The following is a 19,261-nucleotide window of genomic DNA, read 5'->3' as shown; positions in this document are numbered from 1 at the left end:
AAAGCATTAGAATAATTAGGCAAAACATCCCAATTAAAACATGGCCTGAACCTTCCTTGACGCCTTCTGCTGATTACTGACAGCGCATTTTCCGGGGTCTATTTTTAACTCTTGGCCCCTGAGCTCCTGAATTATACATAATTCAGAGATAATAAAACTTTAAAAACCAGGACAAAGTCTCCTAGGAGGAACTGCCTCTGCAAATAAGTTCACACCAGCACAAGCAGGACGGGCAGGAGGAGAAGCCCAAGCAGGCCCAGCTAAGGCACGGAGATGGGACAGGCTGGAGACATTGCTGCACTGAGACAGGGTGCTCCAGACACGCCGACACGGACACACAGTGCCATAGGAAGAGTATAAATAACAGACAAAAGAAATCCCCTTTTGTTACCAGAATCCGCAAATCCCAAATCAGTTACAAGCTGACTTAGGAAATGGAGCTTTTTCCCATGTTGTAGCAAAATGGGAACAATACTTTGCGAGTGGAAGTAACTCTAATTGTTTTAACTGATGTTATTTTAGTGTTGTTTAGGTTTATTGTTTATTTGTATGTATTTCCTCTACCCTGGTCAGGCTTAAAAACAAACTGTGCTGTCAGCAGTAAAGCATCCCATCCATAAATAAATACATTTATCCAGTAAGTATAGTTATAACCACACCATTGCTTGGAGTTCTTACATGCAGATTATTTAAAGAATCACTAAAATAAATCGCATTGATGACCTGGGTTTGCTTTTCCCTGGAAAAAGGAGACTTTTTCAGCCAATATTGGGAATAAATACTACCCACATCACTTGTGACTGGGAGGCACCACAGACGCTGTTTAGTTTGCAGTCTGTCCAGGCAGCCCAAGCTCATCCTGAGAAAGGGCTGCAAAGCTCTGAAAAGCTTTTCTTACATCTTCCTTAGCTTGCACCAGCTTGGGGGTCAGGGAGGAATGGCTTTACCTGAGCCTTAACAGTGTTATGAGGTTGTTATTGGAATATTTATAATTTGAGCTATTTCAGTGCCTCTGGGACCTCTCTTTTCTTTAAAATATACATTTCCTCTGTATTTTCTATGTGCCCCAGTCTGTTTTTTCCTGTCCCTTGTGCTCTTCAAAGCCCACCACCCCCATTTGTGCAGCTCAGCATACTGTTTGACCACATCTCTCCAGCTGAGATGAAGTGAGGTGGGATGGCAGAAGGTCCCTCAACACCTCCCCACTGTTCCATTGTGGTAGATGGTGACATAAGGAGGAGACATGCAGGCAGGACTGGGATAAATTCTTAAGGTGACCTATAAACACACCTGATAGGCCTCAGGGAGTTTAGGAACCTCTAAGCAAGAACCTGTCTGTGTTATCCCCAGTGTTGGTACAGCCTCCTCTGGCCAGGTGTGCCTGACCCTCAGTTTTGCTCCCAGGTGATAAGGGCTACATCCAAGGATATTTCCATTTCACCATTACTATTAAAATAAGGTATGTTTTCCAAGTCCATCTATGCAATCCCCCAGTACCAGGCTTCCACTCATCTTCTTTTGGACAGATCAGGACTTCAGCCTGAAGGAGCTTCAAGATCTTGTAAACTCCTGGGATTTGGGACAGTGCAACAGTTATGAAACCTCTTATTTACAAAGTGACAACTTCACAGTCTTACACACAGCAGGTGGCTTCTATTTTCTTTCACTATGGGTAGAACCAGAGGCAGTAGGAGAACCTTTTCAGTCTGTGGCACTTCCTGCTGGACACCTTCCAAGTGCATGAAGTTTTTCAACACCATAAGACTGCAAGCAATAGTTTATAATTCAACAAGCTTTTTTTCCCTTTTTTTTTTTTTTTTTTTTTTTTTTTTTTTAACATGATCCATATCCATATCCCTGTGATCCATATGCTGCACTATCAAAGCAAAAGGGAATTTTGGCATCAACTTGAATATGGTCACGGTAGTGGCAGTCCCTCCAGTGAACATTTCTGACAGACCCTCATGGCTGAAGCATGGTCCTTTCCTTTCCCAAGTCCCTTGTGTTGTGCTGGAAACATTCTCACACAATAGATATTCTATCTGCAGCTGGCTTAAGAGCCAATGCCTTTTCCTCATGACTGTGCCACCAAGAGATGTCTCTTCTCCTCTCTGAAGTTGCTGCTTAGTCTAGTTCAGCCCAGAGAGATCATGTGAAGATCCCATGTCTCAGTCACCCTCACTTGGAAAACATCCCAATGTGTACATGCCAATTTAATCCTACAAAAGCCCTCCTCTTCCCTTTGAAAAGTCCCAGTCCTTCATGGGAGTGTGGGCTATGCAACACAAGGGTCTGACTTTCTGCTTGCCAGTTTACTGGCAGTTTGTACCTGGGGAGAAGAAACAACTCCTTGAAAATCTGTCTGATCCTGCCCAGGATCTTCCTGTTATACACGGAGGATCTAGGATTCCTCCTGCTGTAATGGGCTTTAAGGCAGGGAAAAGCTCAGAAAACATGATGCACTTGCCACAGAGTATCAATAATATCCCATCACATATTAATTACACTGGTGGTTTTCCACTGACCTTCTGCAGGCCCCTGTTAGCCACAGGCTACTTTGTAAAATGGAGATAAGAAAGGCATGTTTGTAGCTGCTTTACAGCAGTGTCCAAATGTGACATTGGAAATGGACCTGGCACTTCCACCAAGCAAAGATTCCTCAAAAACTGCTTTCTATCCAAAGTTGACAGACGACAAGCAGCAGGATGGTCATCTGTTCTCCTGAGTCTTGCAAAGCCCAAATCTCCAACATGACATCTCCAAAGATTTTGGCACCATTCAAACATCTGCTTTCCTGCCAGAGGAAGCATAACTTACAGCTGCTATTGTGATAATTACCAGGAGCTGGGTGAAGCCTCTTCAATTAATTTCATACTGGTCACAAGGATGCACCTTCAGGTGTTTCATCAGATCCAAGTGGGGAACAAAAAACATCAGGTTGAGGTTTGATATTAGGGGAAATTTCAGCACAGAAAATGTTGCTAAACAATGAAGCAGTTTGCCCAGGGCAGTGGTGGACTCCTCACCTTCGGAGGGGTTTAAAAGTTGTGTGGATGTGGCACTTGAGGATATGGGTCAGTGGTGGCCTTGGCAGTGCTGGGGGAATGGTTTGATGATCTTAGAGAAGTCTTTTCCAACCTAAACCATTCTATGATTCCATAAGAATCAGCACCAAAACTGAAGAAGCCACACAACTCCTGGTTGTGTTTTCATATGTCAAGTGATCAACATCAAAGACATTGCTTACTGGGATGTCTTGGGTCATGTTGCCCCTCCTCACTAAAGTTTTTTCAGCTGCTTTCTAATTTCCTTGATGCCTCTGTAGCTGGCAGAATTGGGCCTGTGATGGGTTCAGCTCCAGAAGTTGGACAGGGTCTGAGATAGTGGCCCCCAAGATTGGAATGGGCAATGAGCAGAATGGGATGACAGGAAAACTGCAGATGCACTTAGTGCTCACTAAGTAAGAAGGAGACATCAAACTGCTTGCCACCACAGAGATGGTAATTTTGGCAACCAGCACATCCCCCATGTGCATTCAGCCAGCTCCCTTCTCTTCCCAGGACTCCTGCCCACCACCATCAGCACCACAGCCACCAGCATCCTACAGATTCTCTGCCTCCAAAGTGGCTCTGAAATCACAGAGGGACCCTACAGGAGTCTTACAATGCAATATGAGATCTCCCAAGCTACACTCCATGCTCACCTAGGGAGATCTCCTGTGGCCTTAATTCAGGTAGACAAGTATTTCTCTGAAAGTGGTTTTAGACATCCTGACTGAAATTCAAACACAGCTGAAGAAGAGTGGATTTAAGCAAGACATTAGGAAATATTTCTTTCTTTGTGAGGGTGGGGAGGCCCTGGCACAGGTTGCCTGGAGAAAGCTGTGGCTGCCCCATGCCTGGAAGTGCTCCAGGCCAGGTTGGATGGGATTTAGAGCAACCTGGGCTAGTGGAAGGTGCCCATGCCAGGGGGTGGGATGACACGGTGTCTAAAGTTCCTTCCAACCCAAGACATCCCATGCTTCTGTGATAGTGCTCTCTGTCTGCTCCATTTACACCCATGTACAAGATGCTAAAGGCACATGGGGTACTTCCTCCTGCCTGCATCTCTGATGGGCCTGGAGACAACCCAGTGAGCTAGGATCTCTCAAGCCTGCCCTTCCCAAAACCAAGCCATCAGACATCTGTGACTCTGTACTTGGCAGCCTCAACCTTTCTCTCCTTACCACTGCCAAAAATTATTCATTTAACATCGCTGGCTTTCTGCCAGCAAAAGCGCAGCATGAGGAGCAGAACCATCTCCTCCACTCCTCCTGTGAACCAAAGTAACAAAAGTGAGGCTCTTACCCAAGCAAATTAAAAAAAAAAATTCCCACCAGCTAAGAAAAGCTGGAGGTTAATATAAATTCCATGGGTTTGAGGGGGAAACGGAGCTGCATTCAAAGACTCGATGGCTAACCACGCTTCCTCAGTCTGGCAACTGCCCGCTCTCTCGGCAGAGTTATTGAGGAAGTTAGACGAGTGCTGTATTTGTTCCAGCTGCAAATTTCCCTTAACCCCTGGTAGTGGTGTTTTCAAAAAACACACATCTTGTTTTCTTGATGGCAGTTTTTCATTTTTGTGCGTGCCACAGCTACAGTTATTAGCTTTAAGAGCTGTCATTTGTAGATTAAAACTGAAGAAAAAAACCCCCGTTGCCATTCTAAGAAGTCCAGGCTGGATGAGCAAAATGGGGGATTAGAAGAAGGCTTTCAGGAATTAGCTTGGAACAGGAAAGAAGAAGATAAAGCCATTATAAAAGCTTGTGCTAATACAGGAGTCCTTTTTGTTGTGTTAATGCAGCCACACAAATTCCTACCAAGATTTATTAGTCAGGTCATAGAATCTGCTCTCCATCCTTCTTTGATGATAAAATCAAGAATATTTTCCTCCATTAACATGCTCCTTTCTCTCAATGGAGAGGAAATAAATTATATGCTTTTCCAAGACTGTGTTTTTCTGTGGTATACAGAAGGCTACAGGTGAGGTTGATGCCTTCAGAACAGAAAAACAGATGCTGAAATTCAGGTACCTGTTTAGAGGCCACACTGTTTGGATGTTCCCTGCAGGTGAGCACAGCCTCAGGTCTGTGGTACCCAACACAGGATAACCTGATGGAGCTGGGATACACAGCACTGTCCCCTTCCAGCATCCCAGACCTGCACACCACCCATTGTCCCATGGAACTTCAGTCCAGCAAAGCACTTACTTTATGTGAGTCTGCTCCTAAGTCTACTATTTGCCTTGGCGTGTAGCCAGACAAGCACTTAGGCACATGCTTAAACTTAAGCACAAGAGTAAACAGATTGAAGTCAGAGGGACTTAAAATTAAGCACATATTTCAAGGATTTGCTGGATAAGGGCCTTAACCCTGGTGTGCAGCATTTAACTGGGATGATTCCCAGCTGATTAGCTCCCCCTTTTTCCCAGCCTCCCCTCAATTGGACCGGGAAACAAACGGTTTCTGTTTTGCCACCACACTAAAGGCCTGGCTTTAAAGAAACCTTGTCAAGCCTCCAGGCAAGCATGTCTTTCTTTAATTATACCTGCCTGTGAAATACCTTCCAGAAATCCCCACCCAAACAAAGCCTCAGGAAAGGAAATAACGGAAATTCTTGATGGTTTCCACGGGGGAAACGATCCTAACCAGTGAGACGAGGCGCACGTAAGATGAGCCTGATGACTGTTCCTACTGTACACAGCTCCCAGCACAGGGAGACTCCTTAAAGCTCCAGCAGAAACTCCCAGCCACCTCAGCCCTCACCTTCCAGGGCAGGATAGTCCCTGAACCTGTCCCCTGGACGTGTGTTTCTGCACGAGCTAAGATCTGAAAAGCTATTTGGTGACCACACAGGGGAAGAAGAGAGATGTGGCAACACAAAATCCATGAAACCACCCCAGAGCAAACTGCAGCACCCAATGGGGAATCTTTCAAGATGCCAAATAGCTTCCAAAGGGCTGGAGGTCACTTGCAGGACTGGGGTATGTTTTACCTTTCAACTCCCATTCATACGAGCTTTTAAACTTTGTTTCAATTGCATCTACTCATGGTAGGACCTTAGTGGCTGTGGGTAGGTGGGCAGGTCTGGCAGAGGGAAAAAAAAACCAGGCAGCCACTCCAAACAGGTGTTACAACCAAGTCTTCAACAGAAGAGAAAAGCAGAAGGTTAGAAACCTGAACAGAGAAGATGGAGATTTTCTGTGGATTTCTTCAGAAACAGGACTGTTCTCATCAAGGAGCACCAATTTGCCTGGACTTGACAATGGATTCTAAGGGACCATCATCAAGTCCCACTCTCATCCCTTACCCGTCCTGCTATAAATTCCTTTCTAACCATGCTCTGCTGCATTGCTCTCTGCTCCTGAACAGTCAGTCCTTCCCACCAGGGCTTTAAGTTCTAATTTACCTGTGCTAAACATAGTAAAGGCACCAAATAACCAAGTGCCTTTGGATAAGCAAGATGCCTGTGAAAGATGCCTGGATTCCTCCTACCTAACTACAGATCACTCTAGATGCCCACTAAAGCATTGGTTTTCATGCAAAAAGACTTCTGTGCTGTCAAAACACCTTGTCTTTTAATCCAATCTAATGTCAGGAAAATTACCTTAGGTCTCCCAGAAGAGCACAGCCACCAGCTGCCACACTACAGCCTTGCCCTTCCTGAACCAACAACTCTCAGAAGCTGAGGAGTTGCAGAACAAATTCATGTTCTGCCTGGTATGCAAATCATGGCAGGAAAAGATGCAGCAAATAGAAGCCAAACAAGGCAGTCTTCTTTTCCTTCAGACAGGAATGTCAGGATGGTCAAGTAATCCCAGAACTTCACCTCTAACTTAGCTGGTTCCCAGTCTTAGTTACACTTGCAACCCTTGGAGCTACTCTAATTTTGTGGCCTCGCTGGCCATGGACAACTGGACACTGTTGCTCTGGAATATAAGCAAACAAGTTCTATCTTGGAATTCTGTCACACTTCGCCTGCCCTCCACCAGGGTCAACAAAGTCAATATAATTATCACTTATACCTGGAAGCACCGCCAAAATCCTGGAGCCAGACTCTGTGTGCAGGGATCAGAGAGCTGCTCCAGCACCAGGAGAAAAGGCTGAAAGAAGAACCTCCAACTTTCTTGCTTTTCCTTTCAAACATGGGCATTTGTAAAAAAAGAAAAGTTAGAATAACAAATCTGTTTGCCTAAGCACTTAAAAATGGAACTAGAAGTGGTCTTCCTTTCAACTACAGGAAAGTGTAGTGTCTGTAGTCCCAACACTGGGCACCTCAAGAAGGGTGGGGCTGAGACCCTGAATTCCACCCTGGCCATGACTGTCCTCACCATTCCCTCAGATTTCCAGGCATAGACATGGCACAACTCTCCCCCAGCTCTGATGGGCCTTCGTGTTTAATCTCGCTTCAGCTCTTGGAGCACTTGCAGGAGAAGAGGAGTTTCCACCCGCCCGCCCTGACAAGGCAGGCGAGGGGAAAGAGGAGCCGGCGTGGCGCTCCTCGGATCATGTCAGGTCGCACGTACGTTTGAAGTCGGCCACTGCGCTCTCAGCAGCCAGGAGCAATCTCGCAGTGGCTGCTTCCTCCACCGCTCGCAGAGCTGATCCTCAGGAAAGCTCTGTAGTGCGAGGAAATCCTGGCCATCGCCAGCAAAGTGTTATCAACACGGCGAGGAGATAATAACGGCAGGAACTGCCTTACGGCGAGATTGCCACCGCCATCCACGTGGCCGCGCAGTGCCAAGGGCCAGCGAGCTGGGATACGGCCAGGCGAGGTCACACATGCTGTTAGATGGTTAATTGTGTCAAAAAAACAAACAAACAAACAAAAGGTGGGTTCCTACAACTTGATGAGCATGATATGCTCTCCCTCTGGCAAATGCATCAGGCTTTCCATGTATGATGTGGCTTCCTGCATTGAAATTGACTTCTCTTAGAAGGCCACAGGTCCCACCTTCTCCTCTGGGAGGAGATACCATCTAGCCTGGCAGATATAACCTGGAAAGAGAATCACCACTCATGGTGGCAGAACCTGATGTGGGCTGCAAGTTTTCTGACTGCTCCAGATTCATGAGAAATATCACAGAAACCACAGCAGCCCTCTGACCAGTGCACGACCTCCTTCCCAGAGAGATGCAAGTGGCTTTCATGACACAGAGGACTGGTGGGCACATTGTGTGGCCCCACAGCACCTCTTGAAGATCTTTTACCCGAGGGATTGTTGGCTCATACCTTCATGGCTTGTGATATATATCTGAGGAGTGAGTCATTAAAAATGCTGGCTTGAAAAACCAAGTGCTGCCAGGTGGTGGTGAATCCTTGGAACAAGCATAACGCGTAAAGCAGCTGGGCCTCCTTCAACCCCATCCCTGCTGGAGACTGCACACCTGCAGCACACCGGCTTTGCACCTGGACTACAGGAGCAGCAGAAATTCCCCCTCTTGGACAAGCCAAGAAATGGAGGAGGTGTAGGGCTGGTGGGACATGAGGGTTCACCTTCCCTGGGTGTGTATTTGGCCACTTGTTGAGCAAGTGGGGAAGATGCTGCTGTGGCATTGTGAAGGAGGACCTAGGCAGGGTAAGGGGACGGATTTCCCCCCACCATGAGAAATACCCATTGGTAACTTCTCCAGGCGTAACACTACACCAGAAATAGAGCTCCTCCGAGACTTCATTTTGTTTTCTCTTTCTTCTTTTTTTTCCTTTTCGCAGGATTACTGAGTTCGCGGAGTCTCTCTTTAATGTCACATGTGCGGCTCAGGTCCCTCAGGCCCCAGCAGAAGCAGCCTGGGATATTTGCACAGACCCCTCACAATGGAAGGAAGAGGGTGTAGGAGGGAGGATCAGGCTGCTGACCCCTTTATTGTTCTTGGGCCAGAAGAAAGCTTCCTCCTGGCTTAAGAACCACAGCGCTGAAAAAGTTTTCCAGCCAAAACGAGTCAGATGGAGTCACTGGGTGGTGGTTTTTATTATTTTTTTTTTTCTTTCTCCTTCCCCTGCCTCCCCCTTCGGTCAAGCGACGGGGAGTCACAGGGTTGTGCTCCATTCACAAAATACCTGCTGCACATCACGTAGTCCTTCCCCCCGACGGTGGGGAAAGGCGCTGTAACCCAAGCAAACGAAAATAAACGTTTTTTTTTTTTCCTTTCTCTCCAGATTTGAAAAAAAAAAAAAAAAAGGGAAAAAAAAAATAGAAGGGAAGAAAGGACCCTGCTCCCAGACTGACGCCTCCAGCGTGCGCCGCCGGGGAAGGGGTAGGCGGAGGGGGGAAACAAGACGATGATATGAAAGAAAACAAAAACAGCAAATTCTGCTCTGAAAGGATTAAATGGAGGTTTTCCAAAAAAACACCCCACCATTATATAACGAGGCTTAGCTCGGAGTCACCGGGGTCACACGATGCAGCAGACTGGAAAAACCAAAGCGCAGTGTAGCCTTTTAATTGTTAAGCCAGCCATAAAAAAAATAAAATAGAAAACCGATATTGTGATATCACAACATGAAGGTGGCCACTCACATACTGATGGTCAGGGTACTTTTTCTACCTGCTTTACTCTTTCTGGCTGAAATACCATTTCAGTGTGAGCCTGTCTCCTTGACTTTGTGCTTATTGGGGTGGTGACCTGTTGTGCCGGGACACTGCTGGCTCAGGGAGCGCAGGGACTGCACCGCCTCCCAAAGCCTTGAGGCACACAGGGCTGGCTTTGCTCTGACAGCAAAATAATGCACAAGTTGAAGCCTTATCACAACAATCCAGGTATTAAAACACACTACTAGGCTTCCAGATCAAAATCTGCATGCAAAGAGATGATTTTTTAGCATGTCAGTTGCACCTAGGAGACAAGCCATCTGCCTAGTCCCCAGGTTCTCCATAACCTTCAGGTTGAGTTGATTGTTACATCCACAGGCAATCCTGAAGCTTCTTCATCCCTGGTGCCTCCCAGCACAGCCTACACCAGAGACAGAGTCATACAATTACAGAATCATTTAGGCGGGAAAAGACCAGGCCAACCATCAAGCCCAACCATTCCCCCAGCACTGTCCAGGCCACCACTGACCCATGTCCCCAACTGCCACATCCACATGGCCTTTAAATCTCTCCTGGGATGGGGACTGCACCACTGCACTGGTCAACCCATTTCCATGTTTAACAACCCTTTCCATGAAGAAGTTTTTGCCTAATACCCAACTAAACCTCCCTTCATGCAACTTGAGGCTGTTTCCTCTTGTGTTGCTGGTTTCATGGGAAGACAGACTGATTCTCCCCTGCAACAGCCTCCTGACAAGCAGTTTTGAGATCCTGGATGCAGGGCTGAACAAGCTCCAAGGGCAAGAGGGATGGGATCAACCCAAACAAGAAGAAAACTTTGGAAAACCAAACATTCACTAACCACAGGCCCAATGGCTGGAGCAGAGCAGCCACTGTGGCCATTCTGTGGTGTGCCCAAGGGGGTCCAGCACTGGGATGATGTCCTCAGGCTGCAAACCTGGAGATCGTCCTGAACTCATGATTTTTTTTTTAATTGTTTTGAATACACGGGCAAATCTGTGTTTCACACTTGAATCTTAAAAAATGCCTTTGGTCTGGATTATTGTGGAACAATCATGGAACAAGGAGACAGGGTGTCTCATCTCTCCTGCTGCTCCTCCAAACCATGTTCATATAACTATTGACCCAAATCTTCTCATTCTCGTCCAGAAAATGTGCAGCAACTTAAACTTAAGGAATATTTACTTTTATATTTCATTTGTGCAGAGCACCAAGAGGAAGGCTGGCCAGCTGAAGGTACACACAGCCCACCAGCTTTCGGAAATAACATTGCTCACAGATACATGATGGAGGAAGTATCAGCAGTCCCTTCCCTAGAACTAAGCAGCAGAAGCAATCCGTATCTTATGTGATACCTGCTTATTTTGCCCAGCATAATAAGGGGTCTTATTTTTCTCAGCCAAAGGGAAACAAACAGTTCCTATAACCACACATATTTTCTTTCCGTTTGGACAGGGCGCCTCAGAAGAATATACAATGAGAAATGAAATAATGAAGTGGGACACAAAAGCAGGAAGAAATGAAGCTTTATCATTCTCCAGTGGTTTCTCTGCTCAAACATTACAAGAATTATTAAAAAAAAAAAAAAAAGAAAAAAGAATGAAAAAGAAAGCAAGCCAACAATGAGGAGTTTCTCCACAACACGAGGAACAGAAGGATAAAGAGGAATAACCCTTTAGGATACATGGACACAGGGACAGCGTTGTGTGGCCAAAGGTGTGGAGACCACATTCTGCTCGCTATTCCTTTTAGCCAAAATGAAATCATTCAAGCCCACCATCCAGTAAAGGCATTTTGGGGAGGCCACAGAGTCTTCTTTCACTGACCATGCCAGCATGTGTATATTTGAGCCATTTCCAGAGCCAGCAGAGAAGTCAATGGAGTATCCCTGGAAGTGTCCCAAGGCCAAGCTGGTTGGGTCTCTGACCAAACTGGTCTAGTGGAAGTTGTCCCTGCCCATGGCAGAGGAGTTGGAACAATACAATCTTTGAGATCCCTTCCAACCCAAACCATTTCATGATGTTGAAAAAGCCAACTATCCAAAGTACTTTTAAAATCATAAAAAGATGAAAAATACAAACGTAGGACTGAAAGGACCTCTGGGTTTTACAGCTTGGTCTGCTACCAGAGGGAGGACATCATTTAATTCCTTCATAAACAGTCTTTATTTTCCCCATGGAAGAGACATCCAGGCGTCGTGTGCAGCAATAAATTTCCCACTTAAATGACAATCTTTGACCAAACCACCTAGCATTGCAATAAACACCCTGCCACTAAATACCTATATTTACACCCATAGCTATATATACATCTCTCCAAGCTGAATGGGATTCACTTACCTGCTGCCTCCGGGCAGGAAATTCGCATTTTAAGAACTTCTGGTCTCATTTATTGTATTGCTTTCTATTCCCACAACATCAGAGGAAAGGCAGCAGAAAAGGGTGGGGGAACATCTTCTGGTTAAGAAGAAATTTATAAATGTGACAGGAAACATTAACCTCTTATTTTGTCGGACCAGAGACGAAGACATCCCCCATTAGCAGGTTTTTTAGAGAGCGAGGTGTTTCTAGGCTTTCCAGGTCCCTCTGACAACGGGGATGTATGCACGTCTCCCTTCTCTGGTCCTGTAGTATGCCTACTTTTTTTTTTTTTTTTGAGAGAAAATTCCTTCCTTCCCTTATTTTTATTAAAAATTCATCTCTTTTATGGAGAGCAGGGAAGGGGATTAGGATGTGGAAATAGTGGAAACAACCAAAGCAACATTGAGTTTCTACTTGGGATCTTTAGAAATCTGGATTTCTTTTTTTCTTGGCTACTTTTAATAACATTTTAAAAATTTAATCATTCCTCCACATTACTTCCATGGAAGCTGCAGGAAAATATTCAGCAAATTCAAGGGCATGCAGCAAAAACCTCTCAGTTTTCTAATGAATCCCCTGAGAAAACAAGGGAGAAGAAAATGTAACATTATTGAGAAGTTAAAATTCAGGCAGAATTTAAGGGGTGTGTTTCGGAGTCTATAGAAATGACTGTGAAAAACAAAAACAGGTTTGCTTTGGATATTATATTGCTGCATAAAAGCAAACCTTTTTGAAAGGGAAGCCAGCTTTAAAGCTGAGAAAAATCCAAGGAGCTCCCTGGTGTGTTTAAGCCAGAGCATAATATGGTGACATTTCTGAGCCTGAAATGCCTATTGAGCTGTTATTTATACCCCTGCAAAACTCCCCTTGCCCAAACCAGTTAATTCCCCAGAAAACTGAAGTTCACAGGACTAAAACTACTTGCGGACTCCTTAAAAGTAAAACAGAGCATCTTTCTTCTTCATCCTCCCAGGAACAGCTCTCCCATACTACTATTTCTTTGTGGTCCCTGGTCATGAACCCAAAACCCACCACTTCCCAGCCTAGTCCCAACATTTCTTTGTGTCCACCCCTCCATCATCTCAGCCTGATGAAAAGCTGCAAAGCCACCCACATCCCATTATTTATCTAATTTTGTGGTACAAACCAGCGGCTGGCAAACTGAGGTCTAAGGGTCCAGCAGTGGGCAATCCATGGTGCCCATCTCCCTTCCTCCTGAGGCCAGCGTGGGGCTGGGTACAACAAGGTAGGTGGGGGACAGGTGGAAATGTGGATTTTCAGGAGAACATCCTACCCTTGACAGGGCAGCAGCACCTCAAGAGAAAGGGAGAACCCCTCAGTACACCTGGAACTGCTCTTGTGCGAGGAGCATCGTGCCAGACAGAGTCCTGCTAGAGCATCCTGTGGGAGACACACGGAGTTGAGGACTGTGTGGGCAAAGGTGGGATTTACAGGGAGTCGTGAGATGGGACATACCTAACCCCTAAGAACCAGCTCCCCCTCAGGGCTTTGGTAACTGAGGGGCTCACAGACACCTTCAGTTTTAACTTAATTCTGCTCAAACCCAAAATGCAGCTCACACCCAAATTCATCTCTAGTCATGGAGAAACACCTGCAGGTTTCCCCACGTTGGAAATGCACTCCGAGCCTGAGGTGGATGCATCTGCATGGAGAGCAGCGTGGCCTGGGGCAGGAGGGTGAGAAACTGCAGAGAGGCGTTTCTGCTTGGAAAAAGCCTTTGGAAAAGCTTCACGTCCTCATCCCAGAGCAGTGTTCCAGGGCCTTGCAGCGGGGCCGCAGTGCCCTCTAGTGCTGCAAGGCTCCCCTGTCCCCTCGGCCACCAAACACTGCCAAACTTCAGAGCTGCAGCATAAACCACCCTCGTCCCTTCCGCCTTCCCTCCCTGCTCATCCCAAACCCCAACCAGTTAATCCAACCGGCGTGTGAGAACATCCCAGTGCCTCCTATTTTGGCAAGCACAGCAGCCTGGCCCTAACTCTGAGCAGCTGACCAGCAGCAGCACCAGGATCCACTACCAAACAGGATCTCTGCGCCCACCAGGTTGGGAAGACACCCCCAGGAATTATGAGTCAGCACTGCAACGTTTGCCTGACAGACAGAAAAGTAACACCAGCCCTGAGAAGGGAGAGCCCATCTCATTTTCCACAATCAGCAACCCACTCTGAGCCATAATAATGATAATAATAATAATAATAGCAACAACAACAACAATAACCATAATAATGACAACGATAACGACAATAACATTTGTAATAGTGGTAATGATAATAACGATAATGAGAAAAATAATAATGATAACAATAAAATAATAATGGAAACATCAAAGTTCCTGGCCATTTCTCCAGTGTTATGTGCTGAACAAGGCTATCATATGGTATTAGGAAATTCGATATTAGGAAGCATTTCTTAATGGAAAGGCTGTCAGACCCTGGCACAGGCTGCCCAGGGCAGTAGTGGAATTCCCATCCCTAGAGGGATTTTAATGCCATGTGGATTGAGAACATGGGTTAGTGGCGGTCTTGGCAGCGCTGGGGAAATGGCTGGAACTCAATGATCTTATGGGCTTTTTCCAACTTCAAAATTTCTGATTCTGTGGTATAAAAGACCATCATAATCTGAAAAACCCACTAGAAGATCTTGCCTTTCCTGCACATGCGATAAAACCCTCAGGGTTTATAACCTTCACGGATCATAGGGACTGTGCTCTGCCACCAGAGCCCAGGCCTGCAGGAACCTGTGAGGTGATGACCTGCACAGTCTTGGTCCAGACCTCTCCAGTGCTCTGGAGATCTCCATGACCTCATCTGCCTTCCTTGGCAATGGTGGCCTTAAGTCTGGCAGGGGAGTGATGCTGGAGGGGCTACAGGTGACAAGAGCAGTTTGCCCTCTCTGCCTCAGGTGATGGCCACTGTCAGTTGGGTTAAATGCAACAAAGAAAGTGCCACAGACAGCTTGTGTCTCACTGGAAGCCACGGCAAACCAAAAGCTTTTTACTCAGAGCAGAGCTTTGAATCCCAATACGTTGTGACCTATACTCAAGTAAGTCTTGGCTCTTTGACAGGGACTTTCCATGGTGGTTTTAGCTGTTATTGTATTGGAAAGACCTTTGGGATATGGGCTTGTCAGACAAGAAACCTTTTCTGAAGGCAGTGCTGTGCCCACACACTCTGGGCGGAATCCAGCAGGAAGTGGGGACACGGAGAAGCAATCCCCCCTTTTTGGGGCTCCTAGGGAGGCACCCTGACCTTTCCATAAGTGCTGGACACATAAAGGACATCAGGGTTAGACCCTGTGAGTGACAGCAGGGACACAGAGCACAAGGGGCACACACCACATCAAACAGGACCCTCCCAGTGAGAGGGTATGCCAGGCAGAGGGATCAGCGCACCCCAGATCCACCAGCACAGGACAGCCTGCTAGAAGAGGGCCACATTTCACAGCCAAGGCTGTGAAAGAGGAGGAATCTGGGCTGCCTAATGTGCTGGGTAAAATGAGAACTGCCCAGCCTTGAAGTGTAGGAAGAGCAGGCAAGAGAGGAGGTGGTGAGGTGACAACTCCAGATGGTGATAGTAAATAACACCACATCACCAAAGACCTGCCTGTGAGCTCCAAAGAGACCTGTTCTCCCGCTGCCACCACTCTGGAAGGATCAGGGATCTGGAGGGTTCAGGAACAAGCCCTCACACCAGCTGGACAGTAATCTCCCCTCCTCACCTGCAGAGTGACAACAGAAGGTTTGCTTGCCCATGATCTATCCTCTCCCCCTGGACACCTGGGTTAGCTCATCTCTCTTCAGGAACCTTCCATATCTGACCAAATCCACATGGGAACTGGATGTTCTGTACCCTACAGAGCTGACAGGGAAGGGACATGGGTATCCTCAGATGGGAATCATCCAGCCTCTCCTAGATCTCTGCACTGAGGTGCAGCAAACCATGTCCCATTGTGTCCATGCCTCACCTGGGGCAGGAACCTCAAGTGACCAGTCCATGCACAGGTCATACTCACACCATCTCCACACTGAACTGTAAGGTCTGACTTGAAAATACTTGTTGGAGAAGAGGGGTTTAAGGAAAATGGGCAAGGCTGCCTGTGGGTTCCTCAATTCAAGCGGTTCTCCAGCACCAGGAGAAAAGAAGTATAACATTAAAGCTGAAAAAAGAATCTGCAGCTTGGTTGCCTCTGCTTTCAAACACAGCCATGCGTAAAAAGGAAAGAGTTTAAATAATGAATCCATTTGCCTAAGTACCTATAGACTGAACTACAAACCGGATCAGGAATCCTGGTGCTTCTAATCCTGTTTGGACAAAACCAGGAACACAGTGGTGCTAAGAGGAATGTGAACAACTTAGAGTCTGCCTTTCTCCTTCCAAGGGAGCTTCTCTCTTGTTTCTCTTCCAACAAGGAAGCTGGATGACGACCGCAGCCAGAGGAGAAACAAGCAGTTTATTGTAACTGCAAGCACATGACAAAAAGGGTCAAGAATCAGTAAGGAAACGGAAGGACATGAGCTGAAGGCAGCAAGATGCCAAACCAAACTTTATCAATGCCATCTTCCAAGTTTATCTCATTACAACAATAGAGCCAAATATGCCTTTCAGAAGTGCCACATTTCTACCTTCTAAAACACAAGACAAGGAGCAGCTGGGCACTGAAGGCACATTCCCAGCATTCCAAGGAGGGCAAGCCCATCCCAAAGGCATCAGTCCAGCAAACTGAAAGTCAAACTCTGCAATACACAAGTCCAGAAACCACTTGGGACACATCTCAAAATTCTCTGCTTATGTCTAGCAGCACTCACAGCACACCACTGTGACATGCAGCCTCCTGCATCCTTTGTGAGTTACAGCAGTTCCACAGGAAGGAGTGGGGCAGACCTTGCCCAGAGAAGCCCCATTCCTGGGAAGTGTCCAAGGGCAGGCTGGACAGGGCTTGGAACAACCTGGGATAGTGGAAGGTGTCCCTGCCCTTGGCAGGGGGGTTGGAAGGGGATGAGCTTTAAGGTCCCTTCCAACCCAAGCCATTCCATGATCCTGTGACCTTGCAGAACATGACCTCCTGGGTTACTTTCTCTGGGAAGTGCAGATTTTGCCAAGGGCTTGCTTGCCAAGGACTCTATAGACCAAATCTGGGACCAGAGCACTTGGATGTGACACATCTAAGCCTGAAAGACTTCCCAAACGTTTGCCAAAGGGAGCAAAAGCAAAAGGCACTGACTCTGCCCTCCCTGTGACATCTTCATGACACCAAGGTGGTTATCTGGTCTCCTCCAACAAAACAGCTGACGTGAAAATGGAGAGGATGATAAAGCCTCTTTCTGCACCTGAGCTGTGCCTCCATACCAAGCAGATGCTCCCTGGTGAGCAGTAAAAAGCAGATCTTATGAATGGAGAACACTTACCTTCAGAAGAGTCACTTTTGGCAGCACTTTGGTGAATCAGTGCCCAAATCCTACTGCAGACTCTTATGAGTAAGGAGAGATGAAGAGGTTATGGCTCATGAGCTGAGCCAAGGCAATGACCTCACGAGCTCCTAGCTATGAAGCTTTCAAAAATAAAAACCTATTCACCAGTAAAAAAAAGCACCTCAGATGGATTTTGAAAGGATGGGGCAAGAGAAGGCTTCAAATTACGGCGAAGGAGCTGTGAAGCCTGTGCATGTCCACGAGATGGCAGAGCACGCCGTGCTGTGAGAGCATCCCCAAGGATTGGGATGCACGAATTCCAAACAAAAGAAGAGAATCTGGGGAAAGGTAGCTTGGGCTTATTTTGTTTTATTTTCCCACCTTTCAATTGCCAAATAGTCATAGACCTTCCTTGCAATGTTTTGTTAAAATACTATTGATAGATTCCAGCAGAAAAACTCATGTATAGGGATATTAACACACAGATATCCAGAGCAGTCTGCTCAACCCCCAGAAAACCAGAATATTCCGCTTAATTAGGGACATCTCTGCATCTCTCCGTAGATATCCACACAGACCTGGATGTACACTGGAGATTAATTCTAGATTCATGTCCTATGTCTATCACACCTTAACACCAAAGACACACAAATCTCCAAGTAGCCTGCAAGCAAGACTCCCTACCTCTCTCAAATGTGGTGCTTTTAACCTTTCCATGGCTGCTGAAGCACGCCCAGCAGCGAAACATTTCCTTCTGAGTCCTGCTGGAGGATGTTTGGACCACCCCAGTTGTGCTGGAGGATGCTTGGACTGGTTCAGTCACACTGGAGGATGCTCAGACCAGCACAGTGGGGCTAGAGGATGATCAGATTTGCCCCTCCATCTGTGCATGCCTGCTGCAAGCAACCCATGAGCTCTCAAACACAGACAGAACAGAAGTTTATATTTCACCAACCTGAGAAGCCTCTTCTTCAGGATGCAACACATGCAATAACAGTGTGGGCCAGCCCCATGGGGTGAGGGATTTTCCTTCCACAGGCTCACAGAAGGAAGTATCTTCCCTTATGCCACCCCCCTCACTATTCCACAGAGCCATTTAAAACAAGGGATAAAGAGCAGTAAAATCACTGTCAGCATTGCACAGTTGTATTCAAATCCAGTTAACAATGATATGTCAGGATTAAACCAGCTGTCTGCAAGTATTTCACTTGTCCATGCTGAACAAGATAAACCCTCACCCAAAGCCACCTGGGTCCTAGCTCCCACAGACACATATGACTGGCTGTACATGCCAAGGTAAGCACATCTGCAAATTAATGCAGCACTTGCACGAGCCTGCCCCAAGGCACAAACAAAACATCAAATCCAGCATTCCCACTACGTCTTCCAGCTTAGAGATGTCACACTAACAATTAAGCCAGATATTAACGTATATATTGGAATTAATTCATTGTATTCAATGCACTCTTAGGACACAATGAAATGATAACCAGACCAGGAGGACCTGGCTTATTTAACAGCTGTTGATTAAAACCCTCTTGAAGGTAATCAACTCCTAGCACCAAAGACAGTTTGATTGTTCATTTCCAATTTTCCCCCAGGGAAACTAACATTATTTTGTAGGATTAATGAGCTTTGCATCAGCTGAACCTGATGTTTTCACCCTGTGACCTAAAGTCCAGACATACCAAACATGGAAGAGGCTGAACAGGAAGCAGCTGCAGGCAGTGCTCCTCCCTGCCAAAGTCAGCTGCCCTTCTCCACTCCTTCATGTACTTAGTGCCAAATGGCTCGCCCAAAAGAAACAGCAAGGCAGATTGTCACATGGTCTGCAGGACAAGCAAAGCTTTTCCTCACATGATGTGTGAGCAAGAAGCCCTGCGAGCTCTT

General features: G+C 46.5%; 1 protein-coding gene across 8 annotated transcripts in view; it reads right to left on the bottom strand.

Annotated features, from left to right (window-relative positions):
* The window catches only part of CTIF (cap binding complex dependent translation initiation factor), a 144,855-nt gene that overhangs the window by 72,746 nt on the left and 52,848 nt on the right, over positions 1 to 19,261 (bottom strand). The gene's annotated exons all lie outside the window — the stretch shown is intronic.

This window comes from Cyanistes caeruleus, chromosome Z, assembly GCF_971803275.1.
Source record: "Cyanistes caeruleus chromosome Z, bCyaCae1.hap1.1, whole genome shotgun sequence".
NCBI classification, from domain to species: domain Eukaryota; kingdom Metazoa; phylum Chordata; class Aves; order Passeriformes; family Paridae; genus Cyanistes; species Cyanistes caeruleus.
The sequence above is the reverse complement of the archived record's forward strand: the minus strand, read 5'-3'. Positions and strand labels throughout refer to the sequence as shown.